The 17,198-nt window shown below is 37.6% G+C and overlaps 1 pseudogene; it reads right to left on the bottom strand.

Annotated features, from left to right (window-relative positions):
- Nucleotides 1-779: 779 nt before the first annotated feature.
- On the bottom strand, nt 780-12,048 carry LOC124401646 (annotated as a pseudogene).
- Nucleotides 12,049-17,198: the final 5,150 nt, after the last annotated feature.

Here is a 17,198-nt window from a genome sequence, read left to right as displayed (position 1 = left end):
AAGCTGAACTTGAACTTGGGAACAGGTGCTCAATCAGTAACGGGGGAGGTTCATGTTGACCGTGTTTAAATTCTCGGATAGAAACTGATAAACAATTCTTATCATGTTTCTATTTGTCTCTTGACAAATGGAAAAAAAAAGATTATTAGTGTCAAAAACCTGCAATTGTCACGGTGGTGTGTTAATGTGTTCATTTTGTTTTTAGAATGGAAATGTTAACATAGAAACAGAAATGTAGTATTTGTTGAGATTTGATTTCGTTAATATCTGAATATAATATATTTTCCAAGTGAATATATTCAATATATTGGAGCATTTGCATGTGGTTTGCAGCTAAACTAGTGACTGTGAAAAACCTATAAAGGATTCAGCTGTTCTCTAGTGTTCAGTAGCATTTTAAGATGATATAATGGCCATGTCAAATCACACATTTGTAGTTGAATACTGAACAAGGCAGTGATTGATATCTGGGTTTATAGAGCTTTTCTTATTTCCTTTGCTGTATTTCCTTCCTATTTCCAAAAATATTCACCTGACCTTTCCTGCTATATGTGCTTCTTTTAAAAACTGTTTTCACAAAGCTGGAGGCACTCGATTGTACAGGACGTCTTTAGATGCTCCTTAAAGATCTGGTTTGCATGCTTTGGAGAGGAAGATCTTGCTGCTATAGAGCTCTAATCTCATCCCTACTGAACACCTTTGGGAGGAATGTGATCACTGACTGCACCCCAGGTCTCCTCACCTACATCAGTACCTTCCTTTCATAACACCATTGTGGCTAATGAACACAAATATCCATAAGCACACTATAAAATGTAGTGGAACATCTCCCCAGGAGAGTGGAGGGAATTAAAAGAGCAAATTGGGAGTAAATGTGCAATGCAATGATCAAAAATCACGTACCGTACTTATGACCAGGTGACCCAATACTTTTGGCAATATAGTGTATATATTTTTGTTGCATTATATTCAATTGGTTTGTTAATTCCAGGTTTGACTACCAGAAAAGAAAAATATTTGTGACACCTCTAGTAAGGAATGTAAGAAAGTATAAAGCTAACAAGCAGTACTGTGCATGTGAAAAATACTTTGGGCACATTACAAATATTCAAAAGTAAAAAGCACACAAATGCATTTAATGAGCTTCATATAGACAAACGTTCACCAAACTCATCCTCTGTGAACTATTTCCCAACATGGCAACGCTGAAACACTGGAGTCTTCATCACACAAACAGATGCTCACCACCAAACCCTGAATATAACAGACAAAGATGCGAATTAAAAACCACACACTTTTGGTACTTCATGATTAGCAGTCTGAATGCGTGTAAAAGTGTCATTGCTCACATCAGTTTCTGTAGTTTGTAATGTTCCTCCTCCTTAAGAGCATTAAACATCTCTTTTCCTGAGTCTCCTACTTTATTATTAGACAGATTCAGGTCTCTCAGTTGTGAGGGGTTCGATCTCAGAGCTGAGATCAGAGCAGCACATCCGACATCCGAGATGCCACAACCACGCAACATGAAGAGACACGAGGGCACGGTGGTGAGTGGGCGTGTCCTTCTTTTAACAACATGTAACCACATGTTTATGAGGAGTCAACGTGTCCCAAGACATCTGCTTCATGTTCACTATTAGACAATGTGTGTTACTAAGGAGCAGGTATATGACTTTTAGAAAGATGGTCTTACCACAGTGTTTCAAGGTTACAGAGAGGAGTCTTTAGTAGAGCGGAGAGACGCTTCACTCCTGAGACCCCGAATTTATTACACGACAGATTTAGTTCTTGCAGATGTGAAGGGTTTAATCTCAGAGCTGAAGTCAGAGCAGCACAGCCTTCGTCTGAGACACCACATATACACAACCTGTAGAGAGACACAATGACACTCATCCTCAACACATTCCTATTGGTTTAAGACTTATTCTAAAGGTCACCTGTTGACCAGTTGACCACACTGAAACATTTATGTTCCCCACAATAAATTCCAGTTCATACCAGTTACTACAATAGTGTTCAATCATCAACGGCCAAACAATAATTTTCAGATATATAACCTAAAGCTAAATCAGTTAAAGATGAATCATTGGCCCTCAGCTACCCACCTTGGAGGACATTTACAAAAAACGTCTGAGAGGCATTATCAAAAGACCCCAATCACGGACTATTCATTTTTTGGCACCGTCCATACTTGTTCCACCCATATTTATTCTGCATATACTGTACCATAGAACATTCATACTTGTCCATAACTATATCATGTCATTTGAGCATGTTATCTCCCAACATTTATGCACAATCTTTGTACAGTATATTATGTATTAATATTTGTAAATTTTTCACCCCATACATATGGACCTCTAACTAACTGCTAACTGCATTTTATTGACTCTGTACATGTACCTTGCACAATGACAATAAAGTCTAATCTTGAAGGAAGAGTGGTAGTTCAGTGGTTAAGGCTCTGGGTTACTGATCGGAAGGTCGGGGGTTCAATGACAATAAAGTGACAATAAAGTCTAATGACAATAAAGTCTAATCTTGAAGGAGGAGTGGTAGTTCAGTGGTTAAGGCTCTGGGTTACTGATCAGAAGGTCAGGGGTTTAAGCCCTGGTATCGACAAGCTGCCACTCTTGGGCCCTTGAGCAAGGCACTGAACCCTCTGTGCTCCGGGGGCGCCATATCATGGCTGACCCTGTGCTCTGACCCAAGCTGCTGAGCAAGCTGGGATATGTGAAGAACGAATTTCACTGTGCTTTAATGTATATGTGACAAATAAAGGCTATTCATATCTAATGAGAGGGGACACCAATTTGACCAGAAGCACCTTAAACAGCAATTTAACTCACTCTGTATTCATTTCTTGCATATACACCTGATCAGTTGTTGTTATGCTGTACAGTATATCAGCATCTTCTTTCTCAGGGTTATAATGATCCTCAAACCTCTGCTTCAGTATCATGTGTTGTCAATGTGTTGCTGAAGAGTAGCTCATGTGACACTCGGAGATGATTCTACCTCAGTTTTGCCAGTTTACAGTGAGGATTCTCCAGTACAGAAGAGAGACCCTTCACTCCTGAGTCTGCTACATTATTATTAGACAGATCCAGTTCTGTCAGGTGAAAGGGGTTTGATCTCAAAGCTGAAGTCAGAGCAGCACAGCCTTCCTCCGAGACACCACATTCCTGGAGCCTGCAGAATATCACAGTAACAGTGTGGTTATTGGTGTATGTGTGTCTTGTGAATGTAGACATGCAGCAGTGTGTGTTGGAGAGCAGTGGGTTCCTTTTTGAAATCAGTCCTTTAACGACATTGTTCAGTGTTGTTTTTTAAAGTGGACACATGAACGGAATCTTCAGCAAAGTGTTTTATATAACAATCACATGAGCAGAACTTTATTGAGAAGATCAAGATAGTATGTTTTGCATAATAGGGTAAAACATTTAATTTCTCAGCATTTTTTGCTGTTACACAAGGTTTAATTCCCACTATATTAAGAAGCAACTGGCAATGGCATTTATGAATGCTTTTAGAAATCATTTTGAAGCCAAAGCCCAATTGTGCATTTAAACAATGTCATCTAAAGTCCTGTTAATCCGGTCAGTATAGTTGTGATAGAAATAAAGATCGGACCACATTTTATGACAAGTCGGTGCGACCTAAAACTGCCTCGGTCTTACTTCTTCGAGAGTGCGTTCTTGAGGAGCAGGTCATGTGACAAATCTGAACTCAAACGCTCTCGTACTCATTTCACACACTCAAGTACACTCCTGTATACAGCTCTCTTTTGCACATTGTACTGTGTAACATAGAGTAGGTTTACTGGAGGTGCTATTTTGTGTTTTGTGTACTTGTCCCACACCTTTAGTAGCTCTGTGTTGTTTTATGTAGCGCCAGGGTTCTTCAGGAACATTGTCTCATTTCACTGTGTACAGTCAGCTTTATATGGGTGAAATGACAATAAAAGCTTCTTGACTTGACCCTCAGGGAGATGATCTTACCAAAGTTTCTCGAGTTTACAGCGAGGATTCTCCAGTACAGCAGAAAGACACTGCACTCCTGGGTCTCCTACATGATTTCGGGACAGACTCAGTTCTCTCAGGTGTGAGGGGTTTGATCTTAGAGCTGAAGACAGAGCTGCACAGCCTCCATCTGTGACACCACACTTACCCAACCTGTAGAGAGACACGTTGATGCACTCTTCATCAACAGACTTTTATTGGTGTAAGTCTTAGTGTAATGGTCAATAAGGTAAATAGTTAAATTCCAGTTCCTAAAGCAGCGCTGTTATTGTCGCATACGGCAAACAAAAATATTCAGAGATACAACCTTTTAAAAATAATTGGCTGAAGATGAATAGGAAAAAAGGACACCAATTTGGTGAATTTGACCAATTTTTATCATTTGCTTATTTTATGCCCAAAATGTGACTCCATCTGTTTTATACACTTGGCTATAGATCTGTTAATAAAATCAATATTTTAATTGTGTTGTTGAAATATAGATTAATCAAAGCATAGATTTATCAGGAGGTAGTGAAGAGCTAATCCTAATTAAGTCTAGAGTCATGAGGATTATGAGTATCTCCTGCACTGAGAACAAGGTCATGTGACTCGCAGAGATATGATCTTACCTCAGTTTTGCCAGACTACTGTGAGGATTCTCCAATACAACAGAGAGAACCTTGACTCCTGAGTCTCCAACGTTATTATTAGACATATCCAGTTCTGTCAGTGAAAGATTTGAACTCAAAGCTGAAGTCAGAGCAGCACAGCCTTCAACTGAGACACCACAATTACACAACCTGTAGAGAGACACAACAACACCTCTTAGTTAACAGATTTTTTTTATCTTGTTTAAATGATGCGTCATTGTTTGAACCTGTCACGAGCTTAAATTAACACAATTCATTACTAGAATTGCAAAAATATTGCTGAATTTATACGCAACAATGACTAAGTCAAATCATCAGTGTGTTTATGAAAAGCAGGTCATGTGACTCTCAGAAATATGAACTTACCTCAGTGTCCCCAGTTTACATAGAGGATTCTCCAGTACAGAGGAAATACACGTCACTCCTGAGTCTCCTACATTATTCTGAGACAGATTCAGTTCTCGCAGGTGTGAGGGGTTTGTTCTCAGGGCTGAAGCCAAAGCAGCAAGGCCTCCATTTGAAACATCACAACCATGCAACCTTTAGAGAGACACAATGACACATGCTGGATTGTTGGACCATTCACAAGCTATAATTAACACTAAGCAAAGTATTACTCAAGGTGCAAATATATTACTGTATGCACTAAACCTTTTCGAATTTGTGAGTGCATTTAATAATTAATGCATAAGTGGCCACTTAATGACTATTTGTTCACATTGTACTGATGTAAATTAAAATACAGCTGCTTCCTCATAATAATTTATGAATTATTATGACTCAGAGAAATATCTTACCTTAACCCCCCCACTTTACTGTGAGGATTTCCTAGTAGAGCCGAGAGACACTCAACGTCCGAGTCTTTTAGTATTTTCCCAGACAGATTCAGCGTATTTACAGTTAGATGCAGTTCTCTGAGATTGGTGGTTTCTGAGCTGAACACTGAGACCAGAGCTGACCAACTTCTCACAAGGATTGCATCACAACTGATACTAAAGGAAACACAATAATAGATCACAAACTATCCCTAGTACCGATTATGAAACAAGTCTTTAAGTACCTTGTCTCAGTCATAAATGTTCGAAAGTACAAACAGCAGCAATATTTCATAAAATAACCTCTTATATATCTTTAAAGATGTGTGGTAAGCAAGAAAGCAACTCTGCCTGCACAAAACTTCTAACCTTGAGTTCGACCACACAAATACAACAATGGTTTCCACTCCTGTCAACAGTAAACATAATTCTGAGGCTATCAGAGCCCCACTTAAATTATGGGGGAAAAAAATCAGTCCACAATTTTCCAGTTTGGAGTGTCTACATCCATGATAGCTTTAAGTTCCTGTTCCAAATCTTTGGAATTAAGACGACATTTTAGGGATTTGATGCTTTGTACACTAGATGGAAAAAAGTTTATGAGCACCTGATGATCAGAGTCATAAGACAACCGTTTTTTGTTAGCAGACAACAGACAATACAGAATGACTTTGTGTACTGCCAGGTTACAATTTCCCTTCACAAGAACTAAGAAGCCCAAGCAATATTCTTTCCCCTGTTAACAAGGAAAGCTCCATGAAGCTCCATTTAAGTATCCTGCACTAAACCCCGACCTTCTCAAACCCAGCACCTTTTGGATGAACTGGAACACCAACTGAACCTCATACCTTCCAACAAACGTCAGTACCTGATCCCACTAATGCTCAGAGTTATCACAAATCCCCACAGCCATGCCCAAAACTCTAGCAGGAGGATTTCGCAGAAGAGTTAAGGTTATTGTAACGACAAATGGAGAATTAATCTTTAAATCAGTAAAATGTGGTTGTGATTGTTAGGTGTCCATATAGTTGCCACTCTTACTTCACAAAGACAGCAGTGGCAATTAACACACAAAATGGGATGTGTAATTCATTACTGTACTTAAGGATCTTTATCGCGTATCGGTATTTTCCTTAAGTATTTCCATTTGTGGAGACGTTTACTTAAATTTTACTACATTTTAAAGTTACGCAGCAAGCCACCAATCAGGGTAGAGAGGATGCTCCGTTTTGAAATTGTTTTGATTAAGTACATCTGAAGGCAAAAACTGTGGTAGTTTTGTGAAGTGAAAGTTTAAAGGGACACTTTTACTTTTACTGGAGTCACATTTTATGTACTTTGTCCACCGCTTGTTCATGGTTGCTCAAGGATTTTATAAAATTAGATAGAATTTTCATTTCTATTCATTACTGGTTCTCCAATTTCCTTTAAAGTTGCAATATTGCAATATTTTTTAAGATCCTGAATAAATATCTCAGAACAGCCGAAAGTATGTATTTTTCAAAGTTTTTCACTCTGACATTAGAACAGTATATTCAGTTTTACTTACATTGTTTTTTTGGATGCTGCAATCACAGGCATCATCCTCAGAAGAACAGCTTCTGTAATCTTGTCCATACCAACATATTTACTCTGATCAAACTCTTCCAGCTCCTGTGCTAAGGTCAGTAACACAAACACCAGAGCAGACCACTGTGTGGAAGAGAGTTCACTTTGTTTCCCAGATTTCAAGTAGCGTTGGATTTCCTCCACTAGAGAATGATCACCCAGTTCATTCAGACAGTGGAACAGATTGATGGATTTCTCTGTAGGAAGATCTTCACTGATCTTCATTTTATTGTACTGAACTGTTTCCTCTGTGCTTAGGGAGCTACTGCGTATTTGTGTTAAGTTATTTATAAGATTCTGACTGGACATAGTTGAGAGTCCAAGAAGAAAACGGAGGAAAATATCTAGATGTCCGCTTTCGTTTTCTAAAGCCTGATCCACAGCACACTTGTGAACATTTGATATTAGAGATTCAGAGCACTGAAACTGAAGAACATTTAGTTTTTTCTTCATGAATATCAGGTGCACATACAGAGCTGCGAAATGTTCCTGAATGCTCAGATGAAGAAAGCAGTACACTTTACTCTGATAAAGGACAAACTCCTCTCTGAAGATGTTTGTACACACACCTGAGTACACTGCTGCTTCTGCCACATCAAGGCCGCACTCTCTCAGGTCTTCCTCATAGAAGATCAGGTTTCCTTTCATCAGCTGCTGAAAAGCCAGTTTTCCCAGTTTATGAAGCATTTCTTCATCACTCTCCTGTTGCTTTTGGGAACTTTCCTCTTATGATGTTTGTCTGAATGATGATTAAGTGTGTGTACATTTGAGTCAGAGCCTTGGGGATTTCTCCACTCTCTGCTTCACCCAACATTCTCTCTAGAACAGTGGCTGAAATCCAGCAGAAGACTGGGATGTGGCACATGATGTAGAGGCTTCTTAATGCCTTCAGGTGTGTGATGATGTTATTGGCCAGGATCTGATCACTGATTCTCTTCCTGAAATACTACTGTGGGTCACTGAATCCTCGTACCTCTGTGACTCGATGAACACATTCAGAGGGGATTTGATCAGCTGCTGCTGGTCTGGAGGTGATCCAGATGAGAGCAGAGGGAAGCAGATTCCCTTTAATCAGGTTTATCAGCAGCTCAGGCACTGATGCTGATTTAAATACATCACACACTCTCACTGTGTTCTGGAAATCTAGAGGAAAATGACACTCGTCCAATCCATCAAAAATGAACAGAACCTTTTCCAAACTGGAAATTTTTATTTCTTTTATTTCCTTTAAAAAGACATGAAGGAGCTCCACCAGACTCAGTTTTTAGTTCTTTATCAAATTTAGTTCTCTGAAAGGAAGTGGAAATATGAGTTGGATGTCCTGATTTGCTTTCCCTTCAGCCCAGTCCAGAATGAACTTCTGCACAGAAACTGTTTTTTCCAATACCAGCAACTCCCTTCATCAGGACGGCTCTGATGGGTTTGTTTTGTTCAGATAAGGGCTTAAAGATGTCATTGCATTTGATTTGTGTTTCCGCTGATGTTATTCTCCTGGATGCTGATTTAATCTGTCTTACCTCATGTTCTTCATTGATTTCCCCACTGTCTCCCTCTGTGATGTAGAGCTCTGTGTAGATCTCATTTAGGAGTGTTTGATTTCCCTGATTTATTATTACTTCATTCAACCACTGAAACTTCATCATCAGATATATTTTGAACTTTTTCAGGAATTCATCAGCAGCAGCAGCTTTTGGGTTGTGCCTGTAAAGTTGTTGAAGCAGGATGTTGTGGTGAAATATGAGAATCAGTTATCAGACTTTACAACCTAAATTCCAAAATAAAGTTGTGAAAGTGTGTAAACCACAAATACAAAAACTCTTTCTTTTTTTTTTCTTTAGAAAAAGTCGATCATCATCTGTATGCAAATCTGCTTACATTATTCATACATCATCAGGAAGAAAAAAATCTTTCTTTTATTGATAGATGGATATAATGTAGAAAAGTTCAAAGATGAAGAAATTGTAAATGGAAGCAAGCAATGTACGGGCAAAATTGTGAGTAAAATCTAAAACAATCAATTGCACAAGAGTTACCTGTGTCGAAGTGATGAGTCTTCATTTTTAAACAACAGGGGAAGCTTTAAAGACTCATCACTTTTCATGGAGATACAGCTAGGTACTGGATAGTTTGATCTTTCTCCCTGGATTTCAGTGTACAACATTTTAGACAGCGATTATACAGTACACTTACATCACCAAACATTATAACACTATAACAAGTTTCTTACTGGAATTTTCCTGTGACTTTTTACCTGCTTTGGAGTGATGAGTCTTTATTTTTAAAATGGAGAGGAAGATCCATAGACATTTCACTCTTAATTGAGAAACATCTGGGTGCTGGCGATTCTAATCTCTCACCATGAGGTTCACTGTACAACATTAAAAACAGTCCTTTAGTAATTCATATACACACAGGTAGCTTTTCATTAATAACATACCCTTTAATTATGCTTTTCCTTAACATTCACATTCACCCAATAAATATTTTACATTTGAACTGTTAATGACTGGAACAATAGGACAATATAAATTACCGTTTTTCTGAAAGCGGGGACACATTATCTGTGTCCAGATTGAGGGTCTCCATCTTTAAATATTAGTAAAGTATTTGCAAACCTATGGCTTAGTCCTGAATCGTCTGATCTCTTCTGCTTGAATGGATTATTCTCCTAGAAAAAAAGCAGCAAAACGTCACAAGATTTGTAGATATTTAACTTAAATGTATGAATTATTTTCTAAAACAAAATAATCTCTTATGACAGTTTAATTAAACATTTTACAGACATTTAATGAGGTTAAAAACCGTATTGTGACAGAAATATTTTAATGTTGATGTTCCTATATATATATATATATATATATATATATATATATATATATATATATATATATATATATATATATATACACACACTGGAGAACAATTTATAACCAACTGAACAATTCTCAAATAATGTCATCTTCACTGCTCAACAGTTGAAGGAGTTTTTGTCCTGTCTATACCATGCTACCAGAACACCTTTTCCACAAAATAACTAAGGCATTTAAAAAAAAAAAAACATTATTTTGCAGAAAACACACTGATCAAAATTAGAAAACAACAATGACTGTAGCATGGAAAAAGATTCCAACAAAATGTTCTGAAGGTTACAACCAGTGTTGGGCAACATTACAATAATGAGTTACTCCCCAAAAAAGTAACTAATTACGTTACTTTTGCTTTACTTGTATCTCTTTCACGCCTTACAGGTGTAACAGGTGTAATATAAATAATTGCCATTAAGAAATAAGTTATATTAGGGCAAAAGACGTGTGGGCTGCACACGGTGATGTGGAGGGAGAACATACCTTTCGCTGTCATCTCATAAAACTTCGTGCAATTCCGTAAATATGACCTCTTTCTCGTCTATATCATTCTCTGCCTCATCATCAGCTTGAAACATTCGGAACGCTTTTACAAAGTTCGCGCTATTATCAGTGACCGTGGCAGTTTATCTTCCCACAAAGAGCAAACGAGCTGTGAATGTGCTCTCTATCTCCGCTGCGATGGGATCGTACATGTGTCTCCCACGGAAAACTTTTATTCTAAGCAGTCAATAGATCTGCTGTGGTGGAAAGTCAGCAAAAGTTTTCTATAATTCTGTCTCCATTTCCATATATGCAATATTGCATAATGTTGCATATATTCAACATTATACACACACACACACACACACACACACACATCTGTAGTGCTGTGCTTTGCATGCAGATGTTTTTTTTTTTTTTTTGTGGTATTTTTTGCAATTGACAAGTGCTTTTCACCAACACATAATCTACACTTAACCATTATTCCTTTCTCCTTTTCCTCGACTATTTCAAAATAATTAGAATACTTCCATCACAGTAATGTAATGCTCTGGTTTGCCATCTCCGCTTCTGACCAGCTTCTGTTCCCGCGGCTCGCACGTATGAGTGCGCGATTCTACGTGACTACGTTCATTTTAATTCAGTATTTATTTTTTAATGCAAAATAATTTAACTGAAAAGTAACTCGCATTACTTTTTTTTAAAAGTAACTCAGATATTAATGTGTAAATTTATAAAGTAACGCGGTACTTTACTCGTTACTCCAGAAAAGTAATATTATTACGTAACGCACGTTACTTGTAATGCCTTACCCCCAACACTGGTTACAACAGTCAGCAATTAGTTGGAAGTGTACAGGCCTCTGCTCTGAATGACTTTAGCACATCTGCGGCCACAGGACAGCACTAGTCTCTCACACTGCTCTGGTGTGATTTTGGTCCACTCTTCTTCCAGTCTCCTCCACAGTTCAGTGACTGTAGTGGGTTTCTTGGCCATAACTTTGTCACCAAGGATTTTCCAAATGTTCTCTATTGGGTTGAGATCAGGACTCTGGGCAGGCCATGTCATTATTTCAATGTTTTCAGTTTCAAGGAACTGCTTTACCCATTTTGCTGTGTGACATGGAGCGTTATCCTGCCTGAACACTGCGGGCTGATTGGGTGATGAACGCAAGGAAGGAACCATATGGTGTTGAAGAAGGTTCTGATAAACATTCGCATTCACTCTGCCATGTAGCTGTATAAGAGGCCCAACTCCTGCTGCAGAAAACATGCCCCAAACCATGACACTTCCTCCTCCACTTTTCACTGACTTCTTTACATACTTTGGGTTCAGTCTTTCTCCAGTTTGTCGCCGAACATAATGTTTCCAATCGGACCCAAATAAATTAAACTTGCTTTCATCACTGAAGTGAACTTTGGACCAGTTCTCCTCTGTCCACACAACATGCTCCTCAGCAAAGCTTAGTCTAGCCTTTTGATTCTTTCTGAGAGGTTTGCTTGCAGAGTGGGCTTTCAGTCCAAATGCTCTTAAACGTCAAGACACTGTATGACGAGACAGATCCTTACCCTGTTCAGCGCTGAACTGGTGAGCAATTCCAGCTGCAGTGTGGAAACGATTGCCCTTTGAGATCCTCCGCAGTATCCTGTCCTCTCTTGTATTTGTCTTCCGTGGAAGCCTTCTTGGCGGACTTAAATGAGTTTGTAATGTTGTAAAGATTCAATATTCTTGAAATAACGTATTTGGAATGACCAACTTGTCTTGCTATGGCTGATAGGGTCATCCCTTTGGCCTTCATCTGGACATCCTGCTGCCGGAGCCTTTCAGTCACTTTAGAACGGCCCACCATCTTGCAGAGTCAGTGAAACTGGAAGATATATATATAAACACATACATACATACATACATACATACATACATACATACATACACACACACACACACACACACACACACACCATAGTCACTGCAGTAGAGAAGCCTCTGATTGCTCGAAACAAATGTTTGCAGTTACTAGATAATTTCACATTAATTTTAACTACTATTCTTTTGCAAATTCCATAATCATAATATATACAAATGCATGTTAAATAAACAGTATGAAGTTTTATTTATTCTTGCCTTGACATAAACCTATTTTGACTTTTTTTTTTTTTTTTTTTTTTAATCTACAGTCACTTATGAACATTTTATGAATTCAGCAAGTGAAGAATGGGCTTTGGCTTGTATATTTCAATTATTACTTATCAATTAAATACTACTTATCAATAACACATCATATTTTGCATTAGATCAATATTTTATGGATTGTAAAAGATATATTTTTTGTTCCATGAGTCAAAGATTGTAAACCACTGTATTAGTGTAAAAAGATTATGTGGCAGCAAGTCAAGTCAAGTTTATTTCTATAGCGCTTTTCACAACAGACATTGTCTCAAAGCAACTTTACAGAATTTAACAGTTAAGGTCAAAGATGTGTATTTATCCCTTATGAGCAGCCATGGTGACTGTAGCAAGAAAAAACGTCCTTAGATTTAATGAGGAAGAAACCTTGAAAGAAACCAGACTCAAAAGGGGAACCCATCCTCATTTGGGTGACATCAAGAGTGTGATTATAGTCTTTAAACAATACAGAACACTGGAGAGTGAGATCTAACATGAGCACTGGAGTGTAAGATTATGAGCAATGTTCTTTCTACAGTCTTTTACAGTCATTTGAGATTATGGAACCAGGAGCTACTGAGCAACTCATAAAATAGCTCAACATTTGCGATTATCACAGATACAACACCAGCTTCTCCATGCCAGAGCCTTTAAACACTCAAAGAGGACCAAAACACTCAGAGGCAAACCTGAAATGGATTAAACTTTGAACTGAACAATACACCTCGACTAATGAATGGACGTTCGTTATCACCCAGATGAGGATGGGTTCCCTTTTGGGTCTGGATGCTTTCAAGGTTTCTTCCTGGAAGTTTATCATCTCAGGAAGTTTATTCTTGCTACTGTTACCACTGGCAAAGGGATTTCATTTTATAACACTTTTGTCTCTGTAAAGACAAATTCCATTGTTAAAAAGACAATGGAATCAAACAATTACATTTTAACAAGTGTTCCTATAAACATTGTCCCCAAAGCAACTTTACAAAAACAAATTGTAATGTCATAAATTCCTTGTTTATCTACAAGAATCTGAGTCACATAATCCATCTTTGATCCGAGATCAATCAGTAGGTGATATGTACTCATTTATTGAACACGTTATGATCTAAATATTCTGCATTTTTCCTCTTTACTGTACTCTTTTGACATCAAACCCTTGAGTGTACAACAAAAACAAAATATGGTTTTGCTGTTCCAGGAATGAAAAGAAAACACACATGAACTTTCCAACTTTCCAATTAAAATGTCTATTACTGACAAAAAATAACCTAAACAAAAGGTTCATCAGACTAAAAAAAAAAACACGTTGAATTCAATAGACAAAAATTTACAAAAATGTAAAAAGTCAGTATAATAAACCCACGGGTAAAAAAAAAAAACACTGTACCTGTAGATGAAGTCCCTCCTGCAATGTCACACTTGTTCCTCATACCCGCAAATTTCCTCCACCTGCTTTTTATTTAACACCTAGAGCTTTTATAGAACACCTTTATTACCATCAAACTACACCGTTTCCACGTTATATAATTTTTTATTTCAGCCAATCAAATAAACAGATTCTAGGCTGAGCGAGAAACACTTTCACTTCAGCAAAGAAAATTAAATACAGGTTGTCTAGGGAAGGAGTCGACTCCGTGAACCAACTCTTTTTTGGAAAACGTCAAGAGCAGAATCCGAATGACCGATTTTAAAAACTACTTTAAGTAGTACAAAAAAATTCTCAATTACAGTAACGCAATTAAACATAAGTCGTTACTTTCCAGTTTTTTAAGGAACTCAGCAGATAAGTTGTTCCAAGTTGTTCATATTGGAGAACTCACCACAGATCTTCTATGGATGTAGCCTTCTGTCTCCTCTCCTCAAACCACATTGTGTTTGAGTTAAAGAATGATAGAGCTTTAATTAGCATTTGTGGAGAACATGGCAAACTGTGTTCATATACAACAATTTCTGGATGTGATTTTAAACCAATGCTGTGATTTCCATTAGAGATTCCTGCCTGCTAGATGTTGAGGAACATTTTTCTGAAATTGTTCCATAATTTGTGAACAATGTTTTAGTAGAGAGGTGAACCTCTGCTTATGTTAAAACACTGACTTTCTAAGATACATTTTTACACTCAATCATCTTAGTGACCTGATGCCAATTTACCGAATTAGTTGGATTATGTTCCTCCAATTGTTTCTTTTAACAACACTTTCCCAGCCTTTTGTTGACCAGTCCTAACTTTTTTTTATTGCAGCCAACACATTTTTTTAAATCTTTTTCCTTGAAATTTCCTCAATCAATTGATATGTATTTTATGTTCTATCATAAATAAAATATGGGTTTATCAGATTTGCAAACCATTGCATTCTATTTTTATTTACATTTTACCCAGCACCCCAGCTTTTTATTGTTCTGGTATTGTATGAATTGTTATATTTTAGTTCTTTATGAAAATAAGTTTTGGTATTCACGTTTATTACTTTTTTTTTTGTTTGCATTGAAACAACACAAAAAACATTTAAAATCTTATACAATACCACACATAACACAGAATGCACTGGACAAAATTATTGGCACCCTCAACTTAACATTTGGTAGCACCACCTTTGGAAAAAATAACTGAAATCTATCGCTTCATGTAACCATGAATGAGATCCTTAAACTTCTCTACTAGAATTTTTGACCACTTTTTAAGAAAGTTGAGAAATTGAGAAAAAATTGAGAAATGTTTTGAGATCTCTCCACAGGTGTTCTATAGGACTCAGATCTGGACTCATTGCTGGCCATTTCAGAACTCTCCAGCGCTTTGTTTCTAACCATTTCTGAGTGATTTTGAAGTGTGATTGTTCTGCTGGAAAATCCATGACCTCTGGTGGAGACGCAGCTTTCTGACACTGGTCACTAGGTTGTGCCCCAAAATCCTTTGGAAACAGTGCCAGAAGCAGCAAAGTGACCCCAAAACATCTTTGAACCTCCACCATGTTTGACTGTAGGGGATGTGTTCATTTCTTTGAAGGCCTTTTTCTGTAAACAGTGCCATGATGTCCTTTACCAAAAAGCTTTACTTTTGTCTCATCTGTCCACAGAACGTTCTCCCAGAAGGATTGTGGTTTCTTCACATGAGTTTTGACAAACTGCATTCTTGCTTTTTTTATGCCTTTTATGCCTAAGTCTGAAATTTATGTTGTTATTTCTATGTTATATTTAAAAAATCTGCAAATTCATAAGGGTGTGTAGACGTTTAATATCCATTATACAAAGACTGGGGTTGACTGGTAAATTTCAGTTTAACTGTTCATTAATAACATCTCAAATGCTAACGCCTTCAAAGAATATATTTTAAACTAGATGTTTGATATTATGTTTCTAAATATAATATGCCTATACGTATTTGCTGCCATTCATTTTTACAATGTTTACAGTTTTGGCTATATTAAGCTGCTACATGGCGTCCTCTAGCTGCGAGAGTTCAAAATACATGAACAGAAGTGATCATTAGAGAAGAAAAACGGTGAATTATAGCCTTCTAAAAATGATTAAGGGATGGAAATGTTCATCACTCCAGTACATTAAGTAATTAAAGTTCCTGAAGCTTCTCAACATGTGTTCAGTTGCTAGTAATTCACTTTCAATTGGAATCATATTCATCTTCAGGACCATTCAGTGATTTGCAAAAACAAAGGAATTGACCTTGTCAAAAAAAGAAGAAGAAGAAGTTGTGATGTTGAAAATGTCGGAACATTGTTATATTACAAACCGAAGAAAAAAAGAAAAAACATAGCATATCTGAATTTCCATCTATAACTCTCCATATTATATTGTTTATTGCTGTTATTGACATGCATAATGTCTTTAAACGAACAGTTGTTGTGCGACATTAAAATTACTTTCTGGTTTAAATATAGTTTTGTACTTTTCCAAACATTAGAAAACAGTGCAGTTGAGTCTGAGGTAGAAATTCTTTCACTTTAGAAAGACAGGTGACGTGAGAATTAATCGACTCCTTTGAACCGGTTCTTTAGGTGAAATCTACGATTTGGTGCAGGACATGTATGAGGACAGTGTGTCAGCAGTGAAGTGCACAGTAGGAACGACAGACTGGTTCAAGGTGGAGGTTGGATTGCATCAAGGATTGGCCCTGAGCCCTTTCCTGTTTGCAGTGGTGATGGACAGGTTGACGGACAAGGTCAGACAGGAGTTTTCGTGGACTATGATGTTTGCGGATGATATTGTGATTTGTGGTGAGAGTAGTGAGCAGGTTAAGAAGAACCTGGAGAGATCGAGGTATGCGCTGGAGAGAAGGGGAATGAAAGTCAGTAGGAGTAAGACAGAGTACATGTGTGTGAATGAGAGAGAGGGCAGTGGAGGGGTGCGGTTGCAGGAAGAAAGGTGGAGAAGGTGGAGGAGTTCAGGTACCTGGGGTCAACAGTGCAAAGTAATGGAGAGTGTGTTAGAGAAGTGAAGAAAAGAGTGCAAGCAGGGTGGAGTGGGTGGAGAAGAGTGATAGTAGGAGTAATTTGTGATAGAAGAGTATCTGCGAGAGTGAAAGGGAAAGTTTATAGGACTGTGGTGAGACCTGAGATGTTGTACGGTTTAGTGGCATTGAGTAAAAGAGGTGCTGGA

This window comes from Silurus meridionalis, chromosome 18 (genome assembly GCF_014805685.1).
Source record: "Silurus meridionalis isolate SWU-2019-XX chromosome 18, ASM1480568v1, whole genome shotgun sequence".
NCBI classification, from domain to species: domain Eukaryota; kingdom Metazoa; phylum Chordata; class Actinopteri; order Siluriformes; family Siluridae; genus Silurus; species Silurus meridionalis.
This window is presented reverse-complemented; position numbering and strand designations above follow the sequence as displayed.